At 45.0% G+C, this 17,096-nt stretch overlaps 1 protein-coding gene across 1 annotated transcript in view; it reads right to left on the reverse strand.

Annotated features, from left to right (window-relative positions):
* SLC9A9 (solute carrier family 9 member A9) overlaps nt 1-17,096 on the reverse strand; it is a 3,064,289-nt gene that overhangs the window by 1,261,496 nt on the left and 1,785,697 nt on the right. The window lies entirely within an intron of this gene.

A 17,096-nucleotide genomic window follows, 5' to 3' on the forward strand; every position in this document is an offset into this window, starting at 1 on the left:
GTAAAAATGCATCTTTTAGTAAAGATGATTTTTATGTTCTGTGTTTTAATAATACTACTTTTAGATAGTAGGTATTTTCTTGCTTAGCCATCCTGTCTCTCCTGGGTTTGTGGATTGACTCTCTGCTTTGGGGTGACAGGGGCTGGGGATGTGCATTCTCTTCAGACAGCCACTGGAGGGATCGATGTGTGTCTTGTCTTTCCTGGATGCATCAAGGCTGGGCTGAATAGACCTGGGCTGCATTTAGAGTTGTAGGAGGAGATTCCCTTGCACCTGGATGGGCCCGGTCTGCTTTAGACAATGCTGTCTCCACCTCCTTCTGGGAAGCTGAGCCAGAGAGGACCAAACTGGTTTGGACTAAGCACAGACACTATCTGCCTGAGAGAACAAAGGAATTTTGAGTATAAATATTGGGGCCCAGACCCCAGGACTTTATAACTCTTTTGGGAACAAGAAGAATGCCAAGAAGAAGAGCTGGAGAAGCTGTCAGGAGGAACTACCACTTTGCTGTGTGCTTTGCTGTGTTGGCCTGCAGTGGCTGTTTCTGTTTTGGGCAGTGAAAGGACTTAACTTTCTACAACTTCTTTGTACGAGTTTCTTCAAGGGCTTGAGGTAGAGATTGCCCCCTGTTCAAGAAGTCTCAGGAACAACAAAGATTTCAAGTTCATCTGTTACCACAACTGGGGACTGTGAGTTTTGTGCTGCAACAAAAAAAAACAGCAACCTGATGCCGTCAATGACTCCGCTGAGGACTCTGTGTCCTGAAGGCACAGCAGAGGGCACCTCCGCACTTTGCACCGCAACCCTGGTCTCACCGACGACACCACCCGACGACGCCACTGAGCCACTGCTTGCACCGTGACCTGTTGGCACTGCACTCTGCACCACTTCGTTTCACGCGGCTGCCCTGATCTCACCGACACTGCCGCTCCAGGCCTACACCGCTGCTGACTCTGTGTCCTGAAGGCACCGAAGGGGGCACTGCCGCACTTTGCACTGAAAACCTGGTCTCACCGACAACTTTACTCAACGACACCACTGTACCACTGCTTGCACCATGACCTGTGGGCACTGCACTCTGCACCACCTTGCTTCACGCCACTGCCCTGGTACCACAGATGACGTCACTCCACACTGACACCGACACTTGCACCGTGGTTCAAGGACATAACTCGTAAGTTACACAATGCACCGTCCTCATCCCACACCGCAGCCTTGGCCTACTGACGCAAGAGCCATCTACTCCAGTTTGTCAGCTAACGACAGTGCTTCAGCAACGACGACACTGCGACTTGCACCGTGACCTGTCAGCACTGTGACAAGCACGCCATCACTATGCACCGCAGCCCCGGTGTCACCGACGATGCTGGACTACCGTCATCGAGCTGCTGCCTGCACCGCTACCTGAGGGCACTGCACGCCACACTGCTGAATCTAGCACTGCAGCTCTGACGCCTGTTTACGCCGGCGCTCCCGACGTCAACCATGAGGAGTTCGATCTGCAACACGTCTGACTTCAAGGATCCGACGACTCCTGCACCGACCACCGGAACTGGCGCCTGCAGAAGACGGCTCTTCGGGGTTCATCACGAGGTCGCTGACGCCTACATTTCTAAAAGTACTGTTTTCTGGGTCTACCCAACACCGTAGCTGAACCGCGATGCCGCAGTCAGCCAGAACTGTTTGGATTTGATATTCACAACACAGTGATAGACCCGGACAGAGCTATCGACTTCAAGGAACAGTATTTTAAGTCTATTTTAGATTATTGAAATTTCTGAGAACTGTAGGGTGGATCTTTACCGTTTTTGGTCTTGTTTGCACAGATAAAATATTGGTTATATTTCTAAAACTGGTGTGGTATCCTTTTGCTGTGTTTTTACTGTATTATTGTTGGTTATGTGCAAATGCTTTGCACACTGTCTCTGAGATAAGCCTGACTGCTGGTGCCAAGCTACTAAGGGGTAAGCAGGGGTTATTTTAGGAGTGTAACTCCCTTATCCTGACTAGAAACGAAGGGTCCGCCTTGGACAAAAGGGCAAACCATTGCCAACTAGTGACCCCCATTTCTAACAGTGATCCACGCATGGCACACCTCCCTGAAGTACTCTGGGTGTTTAGGTTTCAAAATGCATGGGTTTAGTGGTTTTCCCTCAGTGGCAGAGCACGGGCCCTAACAGTGCAACCATTCACCATGGCAAATAGGAAGAAAAATGTATTTACTACTACAATGCCAGTCTAGATGTCAAGACTTCGGGTCAAATAAATAAATATTTCCTCTTGCTTACCATGGGAATGGAGATGCACACCACTGCAAGTGGGCAGAAAGAATGTTCAGGTTTTAGGGCTGGAAGATAGGCCCAACTTCAGGGTGGCCCACCTATACACCATATTTTCTACAACAAAAATATAGCCCTGGTATCTAGTGGGTTTTGTGCCTTCCAGGAGCAACAGATTGGAGGCGAACTCCTCCAGTCTATCCTGGGCAGACTGTGGAGCACTTTCTGGGGTGGGGCACCCTCACCCCTTCATTTCTTGGAACCATATTTTCCCTGGCTTTCTACTGGACTTTCCGCCCTCTTGGCATATTGGTGTAAACTCTCTAAATCTGCCCAGGGGGGCAGAAAGGCTATTGGGCCAGGAATGTGGGGTTTAACACAGGCCCCTGCACATGGGGTGCCCGATCCCATCAAAAATACTGCCCTTCAACTATCCCTTATGTCTAGTGGGCTGTCTTTCCCCCTTCGGGGGGCAGATTGGGTTGTATACCCAGTTCCACACCCCCGGATGGCAGAAAGAGCAACTGTGCCTGGGGCAAGAAGCCGGTCCTTGTGCCAGCTCCCCATTTGCTGCCACGCTGAGCTGGTCTCCCATTTCCCACCTTGGTTTGGCCTTTCTTAATGCCGGCATTGTAATTGCCTCTTAGTTAGCCTGTGTATTTGCTGCTTGGTTAGCCCATGTTCTCGCATTTCGAGATAGTTGTTTTTCTCCTGTTTCTCATCTTTTCGTTTGCTGCTGTGTTGCCTTTCCTTTGTTGACTATTGTTTATTGTGGTTATTGTCTATTTTGCCTTGCCTTTGCTGACCATTGTCAACTACTGTTTTGCACATTGTATCGGCCTGGTTAAAAAGAGAGTTTTTCTCCTCTGTTTTCTTCTCATATTTTTCCCCTCTCACCACTCCTTTCCTGCAAATTGTAACCATATGCTTCCCGCCTCCTGCTTGCCCCACCTACTGCCACCAAGTACCTCTCCCTTCTCCCAGGACCTACTTAATGGAGGACACAGCATGGCCATACAGCAGGAGCGCTCTCGTGCTCCAAAGGTGCGCTAAAGGCAAGCCCGTCTGCGCCTGGACTGCGTCCAGCGACATAAACACTGGCTATTCCACTACATGCAGATACAATGCTACCGAGCTCCAAGCCCTGGACCCCAGACTCTGCAACAACAACTGCCACACCTCTCTACGATCAACAGTAGGACCTTTTTCCTGCCAGAACTGTGTCTTCTCGTGCAACACCTGAGCACAAGCATGTACAGCAAACACCAACCTACAGGATGTCAGAGTAACTCCAATGCCTCATGCTCAACACAGTCACTCTGCATCCATGCCACCGATAACTGAGACGCAATCACCTCCCTCACCCCCAATATCATCTTCCTCAATTAGTCCTGGCTCAACCCCGCTTACGCACCAGACATTGCCTCAGCAATGCCCAACAGCTACAAGATAGCACACCAAGATGGCATTAACAAACATGGAGATGAAATTGCTATCATCCACAAACAAACCATCCACTGCACCACCATCGCGGATGACACCACCCCGATCATGGAACAACTCAACTTCCAACTCCATACCGACTGCAAAACCACCATCATAGGCACCCTCACCTACAAACCTCCAGGACCTCGCCCCAGCTTCTGTGATGCCATACCTAAATTCATTGATCCAATGGCAACGGACTCTAAACACTACATCTTCCTCGAAGACCTCAAATTTCACCTCAATTAAACCAATATTGCAACGTACTTAAAAGCATGAACAGATTAGGCCTCACCCAACTTGCCACCAACCCCACACACTTCAGAGGACACACACTCGACCCTATCTTCACACTCAGTGACAGAGTAAATACAGCCATGTCACAGAGCTCACCTCGAGAGACCAAGCCATTGTCCACTTCACCATCACAGGATCCCCCAGCACTGTCACCAAGCACATCACAACACAGCTGGAATAAAGCATCAGAGAGCCAGTGGACCGACATCCACGACACCTCCCACACAGACACCGCAACCAAACTAGAACAGGGTCTCAAGAATTTCTCCGCCTGGATCACCAACTGTGCAGTAGGAGTCACCGCAGTCAAGCCCACCACACTCAAGAGATCCTCCAAACAGGTCAGTTAGTACACCATGGAACTGAGAAACACAAAACGCAACTACAAGTGACTGGAAAGGAAATGGGGCACCAGCGAGGAACCCACAGACCAAGCCACATTCAAGATAAGACATCCCTCCACCAATATCCCCAAGTGCTGAAAGAAACGAAAAGCGCCCATGACGACCACATTGAAGCCAGTTCTATCCACAGCACAGAACTTTTCAACATAGCCAGAGAGTTCTCCAACTCCTCAGCCACTTATGACATCAGCACCGCACTGCAACACCCTTGCGGAATTCTTCCACGACAAGATCTCCACCATCTACAAAACTTCAAAACCCAACTCCCCTCACCAACATTCTCAGCCTTCCTGCCCTCCCAGATGCAAACCCTGACCACCTGCTCATCATTTACAGACCAACTTTCCACCCAAAACACCACACCCATCATTAGGTTCTTCCACTCAGGAGCACCCATGGACCCCTGTCCCCACCAAATCTACAATCTTGGAAGCAAGACGATCAGCAACAAATTCATCGTCTTCTTCAATGCATCCATCCCCATGGACACCTTCCACGAAGAATGGAAACACGCAGAGCCCTTATCAAGAAACAGTCCGCCAACCCCAGCAAACTCATGAACTACCATCCCATCTCTCTGCTCCCCTTTTTTGCCAAAGTCCTCGAAAAGGCCATCAACCTCCAGCTCATGGAACACCTGAAGAACAATAATCTTCTGGACACCTCCTTATCTATATTCTGTGCCAACCACAAGTCCGAAACCACCTTGATCGCTGCCACCGACAACAGCAGGACCCTCCTTGACCAGGGAGAAGTGGCAGCATTGATAATTCATGACCTCTCAGCAGCTTTTGGCACTGTATCCCACCACACACATTTGAAAGAGGCTTTTCCAAATTGGAACCTGAGGAGACACCCTAGAATGGACTGTCTTCTTCCTCATCGGAAGAACCCATAGCATATCATCTACAGCGTCCCTCAAGGCTCATCCCTCCGCCCTACACTGTTCAACACCTATATGACACCCTTCATGACACCCATCATCAGAACCCATGGACGAAACATCATATCCTATGCCGACAACATCCTGCTCATCCTCTCACCATTTGAAGACCCACCTACCACGATGGCCAACTTCCGCAGGTGCATGACGAGGCGTCACTGACTGGATGAAAGACAACTGCCTAAAACTCAACACAGACCAAATGGAAGTGCTCATCTTTGGGAATAACACCTCCAGGTGCAGCGACACCTGTTGGCTTTCCAGACTAGGACCCTCACCCACTCCGACAGACTATGCCCACAACCTTGCCATCATCCTGTGCAGCAAGCTCACCATGAAAAAACAGATCAACACAGTCTCCTCTGCCTGGTTCCTCACTATTTGAATGCTTCATAAGATCTTTAAATGGTTTCCTGTGAACACCAGACGAACCGTCACCAGCAGGCTGGACTATGGCATCACACTCCACATAGAAATCACCTCGCACTTCCTGAAGAGACTGCTAACCATTCAGAGTTCAGTGGCTAGACTCAACCTTGACCTCCCAAAGCGAACCCACATCACCCCTACGCCCCATCAAGAAGCTCCGCTGGATCCCCAATGAGAAGAGATGTCAATTGGAAATGTTGATTCACACCTACAAAGCCCTACACAAACAAGGACCAGCATACATCAACCATCGCCTGAACTTCCACCAACCATAAGGACAGCTTCGCTCTGCCTCCCACTCCCTTGCTCACACTCCCCGAATCCACACCAAAGCTACAATGGAGGGCACTTCTTCTCCTAACTCGCTGCAAAGTCATGGCCGGCCCCCTTCACCTTCTTCTCTGTTGGAATTCAGGAAGGGACTCAAGACTTTGCTGTTCAACTGAACACTTCCTAAGCAGCAGCTTCTCAGCTCCAGGGTTCCCTCATGGGCGAATAACTGCGCTCTATAAGTCCTGTTTTGATTTGATTGATTGATTGAGAGAACTGGTACATGTCATGGGGGGCTGTTCTCCCCCCCAAAAATTCTGAACTGCGCCTATCCTGGGGTAATCTAGTAAGCTTTCTGTTTCCTAGGGTCAGATTGGAGATAAACACCCCCATATGCCCTCTGGAGGTGGCAAGGAGGGGGCGCTGGCTCATGCCATGGGGGATGCACTCCCCCCAAAAATACTGACTTTCACCTATCCCTGGTGTCAATTCTAGTGAGCTTTCTGCTCCCTCCCCTCAGAAGGGAGCAGATTGGGTATGAACACCCTCTTCTGCCCTCAGAAGGGGGGCAAAAAGAATGTCTGGACCTGGGGGAGCACAGGCCCCTGCCATGGAGGCTGTCCTCCACCCCCCCCCCCCCCCCCCCAAAACATACTGCCCTTCACCCATCCCTAGTGTCTAGTGGGCTTTCTGTCACCCGGAGGGGGGCATATTAGGGTGAACACCCCATCCTTCCCAGAGGGGGCAGAAAGACTAGGTGAGCCTAGGTGTGGGTAACACAGACCCATGTTTCAGGGCCTGCACCCCGCCCCTCAAATAAATACTGGCATTAACATATCCCCTAATGTCTAGTGTAGGTGGGTAGACTGGGGTTGAACATCCTATCCACCCTCGGAGGAGAGGCTAAGTGTGCCCGAGGTGAGGGGGGGAGCACAGGCCTATAACTTTGGGTCCGCCTCCCCCAAAAACAAATACTGATATAAACATATTCTCTGAGTATAGTGGGCTTCCCCCCTCCTGGGGGTAGCAGATAGAGGCTGAATTTAAGACTAAGTGAGCCCAGGGTGGGGGGGAGCACAGTCCCATGTCATTGTTGATTATTGGCATTGATTTGTTCAGTCAGATCTTTCCACCTAAAGCGAATGAAAAAAGGTCTGCCAATACTTGGCATACCTTCATGGAAATGGAAAGGGAGATGCAATTTCTGCTAATATAGGGTCCAGAGTAGACTGTGGTAATACCGTTCACTTGGGCACTGCCAATGTCTTTCTTCAACACTGGAAACTGATTCAAAATGCTGCTTTCAGTCTTATCCTGTAATCTTTCACAATACATCGACCACTCTGCTTTTGAGGTTCATACAATGTTTCCATATAGACAGCAGGGTATCTTTTAAAGTTCTTTGCATTGTGCTCAGAACCTTTTTTTCCTCCAGATGTCCTGGGAAAACAGATTCTGAAATACACTCTTGCTTGCCCTCTACTTTCAATAATCTTTGTCTCTGCCTCAGCCAATCTTCCACCATTAGACTTGCTGGTAGTTCTTTTGTTTGATATTGGTACCAGTTCTACAGAACTCTATGCTGCTCATTACGAAAAAAAACAAACAATACTCTGCTACTCCTTCAAAAGTCACATAAAAACTGATGCAATAAAATCCTTTAGGGCACGTGCACACACTAGACGTAGCTATGAAAATAACATAACATCCATTCCGAACTACTTCTAGGACTGTATTATCACTGCAATAACTTCATTCAGAGTCCTGATCCTATAAGACTGGATCTAAAATGTTAGGTCTCTATAACCTTACAGGTAGCTCTCCTGAAAAGTCCTTATGTTTTGAGGTCTGTGTGACTTTTCGTGTAGATTCTCTGTCATATTACATGGCTGAGAATCTACTGGGGAGAGACAATGAGGTAAATAAAAAGAAATCTAAGGTAGAGGCAGAGGGATGTGGTACATATATTTTGTATAAAAGATGGCATGTCAAATGACGTATTTCTATCATTCACAGAGCCTGTTAAACCAATGTCATTTTAAGCAATTCCCTATGGATATTTTGCTTGTAAAACGCAGTTAATTCTCAAATTTTTAATATAAAACTCACTTAGGGGATGAGCTAAATAAGTGGGTGGTCAGAGCCCAGAGCAACATCCGCCTGGTGCACTTTGAGATATTTATTTGCATGCCAGCACTTCGAAAGTTCACAAACTACAACCGATCAGCAGTCACTTCTTAGCTACAGAATGGCAAGCAGATGTTCTGTTACATTGTGTCTTTGGGAATGGTGTGCGGGTTTTTAAGATAAGTAGTGGAAGTTCTAGCAACAGTGGAGGCAGAGTGGATTAAAATGTAGGAAGAGCTTGGCTAGGAGTTCAGCATGGTGTGAATTGGCGTAATGATCTAACAGTGGAGGGGCGCGCTGAGGGAGAATGGACTTAAAATGCAAAGAGGGTATATGTCAGTCTAGTTGCACCTTGTGTCCTAGAGACCCCAGAATATATATATATATATTTTTAAACTTCTGTTTATTATTTTCCAATCATAGACAAACAGTCACAATAGCCTCAACAGTAGGTATGGTACAGTAATTGGTACATTGGTGTGTTTTTTACTTTCAAGTTACTTGGTATTAGTTTCCTTCTCATGCCCTGTCAGCTCATGCCCCGAATACTTACCGGCCTAGTGAGTTCCTGTGTACCACATAACGCGTTCTGAAATTGGCATGCAATCAGTTTACATTTCCATCCTTCCTCTCCCGTGTGAAATATCCCACCACTCTATGTGCATTAGCGTTAATGTCAGTACCTTCAGGTACCAAGACAGCAGGTCACTCTCTCTCCCTTTCCCAAACGATATACAATGGCATCTCCCCCATCCCACCAGTGCAATCTCCTGTGTCTCATATACATTAATATAGTCACACCAATTTATGGCGTGTTACTCGGATGTGCGATCGGGTAGCAAATTAGCGGAGCCCATAGATCCCTGGGCCTGGAGGCTATAGGCAACAGTTCAGCATATGTTACAAGCCTCTCTTGGCAGATCACCAAATCATCGATCCAGGCCTTAAATTTGGGTGCACGGCCCCTCCCCCAGCGACAGGCCACTCTTTTCTTGGCCATGAGCAACGCCAGGGCTACAAATTTGCGGTGCTCAGCCCGTAAAGTCTTAACATAGCCTAACAGGGCCATCAATGGGGTAGGGTCAACGTGCATATTTATCATCAATGTCAGAGCCTGGAAGACCCGTTTCCAGTACTCATATATCCCAGGACATTCCCACGCCAGATGGAGAAAATCCGCACCCTCGGCCCGACACCTGTCACATCTATCCGAGTCTCGTAGACCAAATCTATGCATTTTAGCAGGGGTATAGTACAATCTGTGTAGGAATTTATAATGAATTATACGGAGCCTGCTACTGGCCGAGACCTGCTCAGTCTGTGAACAACAGAATTCCCAATGATCATCGGTCAGGGCAAAGCCCAGCTCCTCCCCACACCGTGTGCGGGACAAAGTGTCCGGGGCTTCTCTCTGCGTGTGTACTGTATGGTAGATCAAGAATACCAGATGCCTAGCTGTCGTGTACTGCAGTATCAGCTGTAATGGTGTTAGTGCTTGTGGTTCAGCTGGAAAATCCGGGGTCAGCGAGCGGATCCCCTGTCTAAGCCGGATATTCAGAAAAGTGTCCATCGGGGTCTGCTGTGTATTCTGGAACATCTGTTTCAGAGTTTGGAATCGGCCATTATGGAATAAGTCCCCCCAGGAGGGAATATTTGTATGTTTTTTAAAGTTATGGGATATGACTTCTTGCAAGAGAGGCATGCTCGGGTGATAAGTGAGAGGCAGCAACGGAGAGTAGAGCATGGATGTGCCCAGCATACGTCCTTTGCACTGCCATGCTGAATCGTACATGTAAGGATCGTCTGCATTTTGTCCCTAGCACTCACATTTTCATATATGACGCCATCTACAGGTGTGGGGAGCGCTAGCCAGTGTTCCGCCGCAACTTGTGGCATGTATCTCGGTTGCACCACACAAAACCAAGCATAGTGGCTTACGCGCTCGTGTAGTATAATTTAAAGTTTGGCATCCCGAACCCTCCCTGTAAGTAGGGCCTAGTCAGCACGCTCCACTGCAACCTCGGCTGTTTACCACCCCACACTAGGCGTATCAAGTCCGTTCTCAGTGTTTTGAAGAAAAAAGTCCCGGGATAATACAGTATATTAAGAAAGAGATAAAGCAGTGGGGGGAGTATCACAATTTTGAGACCCCAGAATAATATGTTAATTTTATAAAATATTATGTTCCATCTGTATATGGATCTCTGGAGTTTCTTCAAGGTGTGGAGCATCTTGCTGCTGGCCAGTGTGTACACACCAGCTACTAGCTAATTAAAACAGATTTGAAAAGCCTAGCGTTTGATCCCCTATAGTTAGTTACCAGCATCAGAATAATCGCCACAAATAACCTATATTGCTAAAGTAATAAATGGTGGTTCATGAACCTTCTAATGATGCACTCAAAAGCCTTCAAAACCTGACATACTTTTGCAGGCCTGCTTGGGAGGGTTGTGTAGCGGATTACACACACTCTAAGTGGATTATAGCCGCTACCCTGATAAATGTTTTTCAACGCAGAACAATAGATTTATCAAAAATAAATCTAGCTGTGAAAAGAAGACAAAGGTGCTGATTATGACTTTGGCGGTGAGGGAGCAGACCGCCACGTCAGCGCCACACACCGCTAAAGTCATCCGCCGGCCGACCACTTGATTAGGAGTTTTCTCCTGGTCTTGCGGGCAGTCGTTTGGCATTCCCACGGCCGTGCCTTTGAAAAAGCCATCGCAATGGGAATGCTAAAGCAGGTTCTTGCACGGCATGGACTGTTTAGTCTATGCACTGCAGCAACTGGGCATGCATACACACAGGGGGCACACCTTGTTCCCCCCTGCATGAATCCCAATGTACAGGGGCAACAGGGGGCCAGCTTTTTCATAACGTGCTCACCTCCATGAAAAGGCTGGTGGTAGCGACACTCAAAATATGCTTGGCGCTGCCGCAGCGGCACCTGCACCGCCAAGCATATTGCTTCGCCAGACTGCTGCACCTGTGCCAGGGAACGTGGTTCCGTGGTGGTTGAGGCAGTCCAAAGGCGGTACGACTGCCAAAGTTGTAAAACGGTGGTCGGATCGTCGGTTCGACAATGGCTGGACCGGCACTGCCGCACCACCGTGAGTTTGTCGGACCTCCAAACTCACAATCAGCCCCTAAATCATATTATTTAGTCTTTACACTTCATCTAAGTGATAGCATTTCCAAATCTCGACCCCTATCTACACAAATACATTTTGGCTTTGTAATGTATTGATATTCAATAACATTTCCTCAAGGTCATCTTTCACCTGAACAATCTTGGAGGAGCTTGTAAACCTGGTTTTACGATTCACGCAGTAAAAGTGTATGGGAACTCTGTGTATGAGAACTCTGTAGATGTAATTTACTGTATGAACGATCAGTCTTCAGTTCCATACAGCAATTGGCATGCTTGAAATATTTCAATGAAATAACAACATGGAAAATCGCATCAGGGCCCTGCAAGATTCAAAGCATTTACATAGCAGATTAAGTTATCGTTTCTTCAACATTTCTGTGCGTTTTGGCATCCTTCAGTTGTTTATACTGCTTACACAATATTATCATGAAATAAACATGGAACTCATTTAAAGATTTGACAGTGTATGTTCTTTGGATGCTGGCAGACAGCCATGTTGTTTGGATGCTGGCAGGTAGCCATGTTGTATGGATGCTGGCAGATAGTCATGCTGTGTGTCTAATGTGTGAAGCCTATGTGACCGCTGACCAGTGATACATAACCCAGCTTCTACCATGTGACCTCTATTGCTCTGTCAGTGGCTGTGTATAAGGCCTGTATCGTTTGAGTTGCAAGGGGGGTGTTTTAGAATTGTTGACTACTTTTGCTAATGATAAGTTTGACTGTAGTTTATGTATACACAATATACATGCTGTTATTATTAGTGACATACATTTCTGACTATGTATATCACAAACAGGCTAGGCTTTTAACTGCTTAGGAGCGTCGAACGTTCAGCGCCCAGTGCTGAACGTTTGAATAACGGTTGCGGCCCCGTCGGCCAACGGTCGTACGCAGCACTGGCAAGGTAGTGCTCGCGACGACCGTTGGCCGACGGCAGCACTTAAAGGGTTAAAGTTCATCACATAAACATATTAGCACAACAAAATGCTCTCACCACACATTAGTACGACAAGGGTCACGTCTTAATGCACCATGAGAAATGATAACAAATTGATCCGTACATTCAAGGTGAGTGACCAGCAAAATCATCGATACAGCAGCGCCCACAACAATGTCTGCCATAGCTCTGCATCATCTGTGGACTGTGCAGGCCAAGGGCTGTGTTCAGCCTGGCTCAGCTGTGTGACTTGGTATTTCATTTCTCATGATGGCAGAACGTAGATGATAGCAATTAGAGCTGGGATACATGGGGGTATATCTACAATAATATACAATACTTGGATTCTTCAGTTTGTACATTTTTGTCATGTTTGCTATTGCCAGTATAACTGTTATACTACTGTTTTTGCTTCTTATGTTCTGCACTAGCCTAGTCCATAATAATGACCTATAGTATGTGAACTATATGCCTCCTCAGGGGCTGTGGCATCGAACGGGCGTGGGTCTAAGTAGCTCACAAATTATTATGTCGGTCTCAAGCAGGACTGACTGTACATACCAGAATGGGTCCTTTCAACAATATAATGTGAGGGGTTAGTTCATGGAACACCTGACTGTTTTCTCTGCTCTTCTCGACTTGGTAGGTACACCCTCATGTCAAGGGTGACACAAACAACCTACAGGATGTGACCAGAAATAACCCCAGGCATAGACATAGAAACTCCCCTGTGAACATCCACAGTTATAATCACAACTTTTTGGGGCCACTTACTAATATGAAAAAACACACAATTAGCATATTACTCACTTATGTTTGTGATAATCCCTCATGCAAAACTGACTTTGTGAATCACTTGCCAGTTTTACATGCAACATACAGTCAGATGCACACACAATGTATGATTCTGAAAATCTATAGACCTGGTAATTATCATTTTATAATACAGGGGAGCCTGCAATTCCTTTATCAAAGTCTGTATCTAATTTCCTTATTATGGGCGACTTGTACCATCTCTCAGTGCCTGTGATAAAAAAATGACATAGCTGCTCAATTGTAATAACTTATTACAGCTGAGTTTAGACTGCACAATGCCTGCTGTAAGAGTCAGCAGGTACGGTGAAAGGCAGTACACAGAGAGCAAACAGATGCTAGTGTTTCCTTTTTCTAATGTGTTTGTTTTTTAAATGAACAGTGATCAGCAGAAAGTAGATATTTTTTGGCAAAATATTTAGTTTTGCAAGCTTTAGGTAATTATAAGAATTTCTCTGAGTGTTTCTACACATTTTGATCTACAGCGTTTAAAAAAAAACTTGTATTAAACTGATTCTTTTTGCAACTAACATGTAACTGATTTTAGTGCCTTTAATATTGCCCTACAGATTCCGCCTTTATTCATTTCTACAAACTGCAAACATCCAATATGTTTTATATGAAACCTAGGATTTAAGTGGTTTGTGGGAAGGTTGTTGGTGTGACCATGTATCATAAGGTATAATGTATGGGGGACCCCCTGCCGTACATTTTAAGGTTATTTCAAGTTCACCATGGTGTTCCATGACTTTATATAGGAACTCCACTTTAGGACTTTTTCTTCTATATTGTCAGGGAACTCCTCAGTGACTGGCAATATCCTCATAATGTACGACAGGGGTGCTATATTCCATATATAATGGATTCCTCAGAGTGAAAGGCATATGCAATTGCTTTTGCAATTCCACTAATGTAAGTCAGTCTCAATAAATCCTCTTGGCCTGATTCATGAAAGGAAATGTAAACATAGGTTTGGAAATTGCACTCTTCTGCATGAACATACTTTTACATATTTTATCATTTACAAACCTTTCCAGGAGTATGCCTGTAAAGCTGTCCCAAGTTTTCATGTGTATTTCTGAGGAAGGCATGTGACTTTTTCATACATTACCATTTCCAAAATACAGAATTATATACACAGTACACTTCGACATTAGTGGCACAGCTGTGCACAGTTAAAACATTTTCTATTTTCTTCTCCCCTGCCTTCCCCTTCCCCGAAGCCTTGGATTATACAATGCCCTTTCACACCTTGAAAAAGGATTTACTACAGCCATTGACTCAAATAAATGTATGTCTGTTTCCAATGTGGAAAATGGTCAGAGAGAAAGTAAGAATGTTCACAAATAGAAAAAAGTCCATCCAAGCATATCTCCGCACTATGTCTACCTCCAACCTATGCCTGTTTAGTATCATAAACTTGAAACCAAACATCTCAGAATGGACAAACCAGTGTAGTAACCAACTTAGTGGACTGTGATCATAAGAAATACCATAAATGGCCCCGCAGAGCTGCCAGCTCACTGAAGACCATAAACTGTGCGTTGCTGCTTCCCATAACACGATAACCACATCTTGGTGGTCATCCTGCATGACATTTAAACACTATCCACATAGGATTAAAACAAAGACAACACGCTTCCAACCACACTCCCTACATGGTCCACAATGCTACTTATGAAGTTAAGCGCTATATAAATGTTAAAATACAATATATTTAAACACCCCTTGCCGAACTGAATGGGCTCGGGGCCAACTGGAAAATGTGCTTAAACCTCAGAACACCCTGAAAGCATGGATTCTACCCATGGACTATTATCTGAACTTTCAAGTTTCATGGCCAGAGGCTTACTTTGTAAAGTACAGCATACTGATATTTCAGCTCTGGGATGCAGTTGCCATGTGCTGAAGCTTTTTCAGTGTCATATGCCATTGAAACTGAACAAAAATAGAGTCATAAAAAGGAAGAAAAGATACATTACAGTAATGGACAGTTTCTTGAATACATACAATTACCAGATTCATCCATCCAATTAAAAATAAAATTGACATTTTCTAGAGCACAACAAAATATTATTTGTATCCAACAATCAAGTTTTTTTAGATCGAAGGTGTCTCTTACTCTTCACATCAATGTCACCGTACAGCCTAATTTCTAGGTGTTTCAAAGCAAGATTTTAATTTAATCCGATTAGGTTGTATTTTGACCTCTCATGTCCCTCACCAAGGTGTGGGTATAAATCGATTCTTTGTGTGGTCAATGTTGCTCACTCTTCATGGCCTTGATACACATTGTCTTTGAAAGTCTTACTTAACAATCCCCACTAAAGTGTATCCAATCAGCAGGTTCATGCAAGCAGTTTGTGTATGTATTTAGCAGCACATTCAAGTATATATATATCACATAGAGCTTTGGTACCGAAATAGCGGGTGAAGTGCATGAAATAGTAAAGCTATGACTTGTGGGGATGATTGCACAAGGTAAATTCAAGATTTTCTAAATTAGGCTTTATGTTATCAGCTTTAATATGCATATGAGGTGAAGAAATAACATTTAAAAACCTCTATTCTAATAATTTCAGACACCACTCTCTCCCTTCTTACTTACTTTATTTCATAACTTTAAACTAAATGCTAAAGTTAAAGGTTAAATCAAGGAAGCCATTATTATTGCACTCCCAGAACTGGATTAAAAAACAATTTCAGTAGCCAATTATCATTCAATATCTCCTATATGCTGCCACATTAGGATGCTGCTTCAAGCCAGCCTTTCAATGGCGGTTCAACCGCCATTCAAAGGCTGGTGGAGATGTACTTTGGCCTTGTGCAGAGGCATGGGAATTGTGCATTTGAGGGACACCTATGGTGCCCCTCTACAGTTCCCTCTACATTTCCCTGCACCAGGTGGCAGGCACCGCTTGGCGGATGCAGCAGTCAGCAGCATCCACCGCAATGGTAAACATGCACGATGCGATCGCCACAGTGGCGGTCACATTATACTTGCATGTGCGGGACCGTCGCCATATGGGCGGGCAGTCCCGATTCCCGGGATGATGGCGGACGGACTTAAGACCGTCCGCCATCATGATCACCCCCAGTGCTATTGGGTTACCAGATTTCAAGAAATATCACTCTTTGTCCCTAACTGCACACATTTTGTGGTGGTTTCTAAATAATACCCCTTTTTACATCCCAAAAAGAATGTTAATAAAGCATAATTTCCTAAATCCTTTATAATTTACAAACTTTCTTAACTATTTCCAACAGTACATTTGGCAAAATGTCACCAATGATTTATGTTACAAAATATGCCTTAATTAATTTTTATGCACAGTTTAGAACTAATATGAAAATCTCTAGAAAGTTCTCTCATTGATATAATTCTAAAATAAGCCTATTTCCTTCTGGAAATCCTAAACTGAAGCAGGCCTATAGTATATTATCAAGATATGTCAAGGAGATATCTTTTTATCTGTTTTCAGAGCTATAATATCAATTTCATCTACCTAAAACAGAATATCTTAAATATAAATTACTATTTAACTATATTCTCCATGAATATATACATTTTGTACCTACTGCTAAAATGTCTTATAAAGAGCTATGAAATAATAACTTTAGTCACTCTGATTACATAGCCTCTTAAGTATATTAAAAAAACTCACCCTCTAGAGATTATTCCTCTCTAAGTAGTTGCACACAAGTATGGAACTCTGAGCTAAAATACAACTTTCCATAAATTAGTGATGGAATATATGGTCATGTAATATTGCAGGACACCTACCTGCATCGATTTCCCAAACTAACTTTATATTTTATACATTGTTTATGGTTTCCACTTGAAATGTATTTATAAAACTTATGGTATATGATTATACTATCATTTTCAATCTTTGGCCAGATGTATGGAAAATTGTCACTAACATTTAGGATATAAATGTACAAATTTTGATTGTTT

This window comes from Lissotriton vulgaris, chromosome 11 (genome assembly GCF_964263255.1).
Source record: "Lissotriton vulgaris chromosome 11, aLisVul1.2, whole genome shotgun sequence".
Classification (NCBI taxonomy): Eukaryota; Metazoa; Chordata; class Amphibia; order Caudata; family Salamandridae; genus Lissotriton; species Lissotriton vulgaris.